Below are 5,672 nucleotides of genomic sequence, written 5' to 3' on the forward strand. Positions count from 1 at the left end.
TTCAAGAAGAAAAATGTATCTACAGATTACGCATGATAAGAAGTAAATGTAAACAATGTATTTATCAGTTCACAGATCATTAAACAAGCTTGAAACTCATGTTTATTGGGCTGTTCGCTTGGTGATCTTGAAATCGTACTTTTTGGCATTTAGATCGCACCCTTTAATTAATGCAATTGTTACACATACCTACATCTGCCAATCCCGTACCGGAGGAAGGATTGGGTTACCCCGGAGGGGGCGGGGCGGAGCCCATTCCATCCTGCCCTCTTCATCCAGACCGTCCACACTCTGCCCCTCCTCCCACAGGCTGGTAGCGTCGTCTCTGAAAAGAGGCGGGGTCTCGACAGGAGATGATATCTGGAGGTTGTCGATGTCTTCGAATTGAGTAGGAGGTACTGTGCGGATGGACTGGGCTTCCAATGGGGGTGTGTTTGTGATGCGGTCTGCATACGTATGGACCACCTGAAGCAAATGCAGCACGTTGAAAAAAATGTTTTAATGCAAATATTAGAAAAATCGCATTTGAAAAAAAAAAAATAATTATTGACACCCATTTTTGTCAACACTTCAACTTGCTTAACAATTCCATTTCTGATATGGTTTTACAGAGCAAAGAATCAATTGGATATCACAAGCGTGGAAAAAGTGTTGATGAAACGTCTACGGACTATTCAACCACATGAGCTCAACATCCAGGATGAAAATGACTAAATATTTAAACTTCCGTAAAATCGAATCAGTGATATTATTTTTTACAACTTTAAGGAGTTTATTCATGACTTTTACATTGGCGGCTGGTTGTTGGTTGCCGGTAGATGGCACGTTTCTTTGCTCCTGGGGGTCAGAGAGGACAACAGTCTCCGCTGCCCTGTTGCCTGAAACAAAAAGGCGAGACAAAAAAAAAAGAATCATCTAAATCGGGAATATTTTCTGTTGAGGTTCAAGGAGTGAGGCAAGCCATACATTTTCCTCTCAAGCACGTAACGTTTTGAAGGAGATTGAAGTCTTCAAAAAAATATACAAATTAGAGATAAATAGGAAATGAAACTGATTGTATATATTAATTTTGCGGTTAATGTACATTTTATACAATTGCGTTATACAATTCCAAAGTGTTTGTCGTAGATATTTCCAACATTTTGTAATGATTTTAAGAAAGTCCTGAAATTGGCATCTTCGTAACACGGCCATAATTTCAAAGTGTTTAAATGGTCAAATTAGCAATTGACTTCACTGTCGTAAAGGGTAACTTCCTATGAAAGGCCTCATATCTAGCAATCACTTTGGAGCAGCTGGATCTAATTTTGTATTGTCAACTGAGAAAATATTTTTTTGAATTTAATTCTAGGAAGAAGCAATTTCCATCCTGTCACACCAAAACCAACGTCAAACAATAACGTTCTTTAGCGATCGGACATTACAGATCGATGCGCATTGTAACATTCCAAGGACCTGTACGTTTGATATTTCCAATTCTGTTTCAGTTTGGATATGGACATCCCACCCTGAAGTACAAACAGCTTTGGCACTCGGGCACAAAGCTTAGTTTACCTGATGGTCCTACGACTGTGTTCAAGCAAGGACTCACAGACGCCGTGGGCCCGTGGGTTCCAGTCCGTGTGTAGTGAACTGCAGGCCTGTAATATCATGTTAGCAAAATATCGGTATAAAATAAAGCTTTCAGAGGCATACCATTGATGTTATTATGATATGTTGCTTTTGTTCACCGCCTAAATCCTGCATTCTTGCATAGGACAGCTTTTTATATGTCTTTAACATAATAAGGGTACTGATTTTACTGTCTTTACCATTTACATTTTTTTCGTTTTTCGTTTATTAATATGCATGTCAGACTTATTCTGGATTTTATTCTCAAATCTATCGTCTTAATCTGAACTTTTGTCTATGTCTTTTTTCATATACAATATACTGTTAATGTTGTATACCCGCTCATTTCTCTTTTATTTAAGGATTATTCGGTTATGATTTTATATGATCTGATTTCGTATCTGTTTTGATATTTTGTATACACTTTTAAACATTTTAATAGCTAGTTTTTGTCTTGTTACTTATATTCTTTGAAATGTTATGTCCATGGCCCCGTGGAAGACCACATTATAATTATGCGAACGGGCTACCCTGCTTATAGATCAAAAAAAAATAAATATATAGTAACTGTCATAAGTACATTACAAAAAAAATAAACTCACAAGATCTGTCTTTTTGTAGGGCCGCCCTTTGCAGGGGGCTAATAGTCTTTTCAAGCAGTTTTAGTGCAATTATCTTACAACAATGAGGTTTGCGTCAGATTTCATGAGATCATCGATGTTTGGTGGAGACTAAATGGTTCTGGGGGAACATACAGGCACATTGATTTCACTGTTTGCTTCGGCTTTAAAGAAGTGGTCGTTTGCAACATTGTGTCATCGGTACGTCCTGATATTTGAATTTATTCCAGCACGGAACGTTTCAAATGTGCTGCGATAATGCTTCTATAAAACGTGGGATCAGAACGTGCATACAGGTTGGATAATATCTTCCGAAATAAAGATCATTGAAATTATTTTGCAAAGACCTCTCTTGTAAGTGCAAAAAGAAACTTAACTGCAGTACTAATTTACAAAAAAAAAATCATTGTCAAAGCAGAACCCATTTGACGATAGCAGTATTTATACTATATTTAACTCACTGGTTTCCATCCTGGGGAATGTTATCTGTAGATAGGAATAAAAAGACATACAGTCAAACCAAAAGCAGAAGTCTACGTTGGTTTCTGTTAGTATTACCTTCATTTATCACCTGTAGTCATTTCAAAAGTGGAGTTGGAACTTTCGTTTTTTTCTCCAATTTGTACTTCAACCCACATAAAAAGAAACTCGTTACAAACTAAAATCACCTCCATATTCGATCTCTTAAGCTGTCCCACGAGGCCTATACAGGATAAATTTGTATCCCGATGTAAATAAATCAAAAAGAATAATAACAATTGAATTCAAAACGCAAATATGCATTCTGAACATTCAACAATACTGTTCTATTACTAGTTTGAATGTCGACGAATAAATGTTTCACTATTTATTAGCATACTGCAAGAAAAATATTTCAACGTTTCTTCGTGTGCTGAACTAACAGGTACAACACACTCACTGCAACTGATCAAAGTTGATGTTTGCCCTAATCTAGGATCGAACCTCACCGTACCCATACTGATCTTTAACCGACCATGTAGTGTAAAAGCACATGTGAGTTTCTGATTACTCTTCATTGAAAAGTTATGTTAATATGTGGCGTCCCCAGTATTTGTCGCTAGGTGACAGAAAAAGCATTGTAAAAAAAGTCATGTGTGAATTCATGTACTATACAAGCGAACTTCAGGTTCCTGATGTCAGATTGGTGACACAATTTCCTATTGGTGTACGTTGATGCAAAGAGTTGAACATCAACATAATTGCAGCAGTTTTCAGCAGCTTCGGTGCAAAATGGCAACATGGAGGCACAACAATAGATATAGAGCAGCAGAGCGGCACATCAGCAGTATTATCAGTGTATACCCTGCGCAATTTGCGACAGAGGGACACCTGTAACCTTTATGCACACTACACAGTATATCAAAATAATTCCTGCACTCTAAAAAAGAAGTGTACATTAATGTTGTGTAAAACGGTTGTGTACAAAAATTGTGTCATTTCTGCTCAATATTGAGCAAAATGAAAATTTCGCTTGTACCTAGCATGGGCAGATCCAGAACACAATTTTTTTTGGGGGGCCAACACATTTTTTGGACCCCCAAAAAAGTGAGTCCAAAAAGTTACGGCGTGGGGTTCGGGGCCCGCTTAAAGGCCCCGAAATTTTTTTGGATTCTAGTTGCTCTGTGGTTCAATCTGAGGCAATTTCTGACCACTTTAACCATTTTTTTTTGAGGAAAAGATGGTGGTGTACTCATTGCCTGCCTTTATTGCGATGTCACATAAAAAAATTGGTCTCGTTTTTTTTTTTTTTTGGGGGGGGGGATGGCCCCCTTTTGCCCCCCCCCCCCCCGATCCGCCCTTGGTACCTAGCTTATACTTGTGTCAAATGTGTTACACATGAAAAGGTAAAATAATACCCAACATTGACTACAAGTCCCAGCAGCACAGGAAACAAGTTAACATCATGGTATTTTTACCCAAGTGATGGGTTACAGAAACTGAATTTACCCCACAACTGTGTAACAAACTGAATTTACCCCACAACTGTGTAACAATTCTTTCATTGAACACGTCGAAAAGTAGAATTTACCACGACATTAGTAAAATGTTACCACGGTACGGGGTAAACTGACGCACGTCAAAACATTTGCCCAATGTTGTGCACGCGTATCACTCATGTACAAAATGGCCGCCGCTTGTAAGACCTTCAACAATTTGGGGATTTTGAAGACGTGATTCTTTGTTCCGGGTAAGTCAGTGAAATTAATTTCAGTGTTGTTTCCTCCGAATGCGATCCTGATGTATAAGGATTAATATCGGGAAGATTGGAGAAGTGACATGATTATTATTTACACATTATTTGCAACTTGGACGTCACGGCTCTGCCAACCACGATTCCATGCACATGATGCATGCATTTCATGCACCGTATAGCGAGTGTTATCAGATCTGCAAACACGCAGTAAAGTGACCGACATTTGGGGCATTGTTTTTGAATGAGTTGATTGAAGGAAATTATAAAACCCCTGCCCAACATTTAGCCCACGTTCCTCTTAATAGTCCTCATGCATCAGCACCAATATTTGGGGAAATATGATCTTATTCATTTTACTGACTTTCCAAACCAGGACTCAGTTATTGAATTCCCTCGCGATTGCTGTCTCTAGCATGCAATTTGCATTGCAGAGTTCAAAGTTGATTAAAACCGCAAGGATCAATAACAAAGGTACACAACAACTTATTTAAAAACAACCCAAGTGATGGGTAAATTTAGAACCCAACAATGCAGGGTAAAAATTAGAACACAATATCTGGGTAAGAAACTGACACAACACTTCAAGTTTACCCAATAATTGAGTAGAAAGGGAACATGGTCGTCACATGGGTAAACTTTCTTACCCAACTTTGTTCTGCAAGCACGTAAAACAATTATGGGTAAAAGTTACACTGAAATGGGTACTTTTCTACACTTTAGCTGTTGTGTAAAAAAAAACTACACAAGTTGACGACCATGTTCCCTTTTTACTCTCGAAAAGGTAGCAATTTTACCCAATATTGAGCAACTATTTTTTTAGAGTGTGGGATCCTGAGAACACAAACTGACCAACACAAAAGAGAAGAGAGCCCTCTGCCAGGATCTTGCCACATTGGTGTCAGTAAGAACAGAGCAGCAGCTACTGGCTGGCAGTATCTTGGGGCAGATCCGGGGAGGGGGGGGGGGGCATGGGGGGGGGCGCACGTCCCCTCCTTTTTTCCTCAGAAAAAAAATGTTACACGCGCTATTTTTAATTTCAACTGGACATGCTCAATCTTGAGGAAAACAGCCTGTATTTCTGACGCATGTGTCATCATGTGCACATTCACGACATCGAAGCCATGCCGCTGAACGATGTTCCGTACGTACGGCATGCGCCAGTGCAGTGCCATCGCCATTCACTGGTTCCCACCGCGTTCCCAACAGAATCAAAGCTATATGATGTA

At 39.1% G+C, this 5,672-nt stretch overlaps 1 long non-coding RNA gene across 1 annotated transcript; it reads right to left on the reverse strand.

Moving 5' to 3' along the window:
• Positions 1-412: 412 nt before the first annotated feature.
• Positions 413-1,638, reverse strand: LOC119735690. Its single transcript, XR_005272209.1, has 3 exons — positions 1,555-1,638; positions 790-878; positions 413-465 (listed from the first exon to the last, which is right to left on the reverse strand). It is a non-coding gene; the product is annotated as an uncharacterized LOC119735690 (long non-coding RNA).
• Between the last annotated feature and the right edge of the window lie 4,034 nt (positions 1,639-5,672).

This window comes from Patiria miniata, unplaced genomic scaffold (genome assembly GCF_015706575.1).
Source record: "Patiria miniata isolate m_02_andy unplaced genomic scaffold, ASM1570657v1 HiC_scaffold_29, whole genome shotgun sequence".
NCBI lineage: Eukaryota > Metazoa > Echinodermata > Asteroidea > Valvatida > Asterinidae > Patiria > Patiria miniata.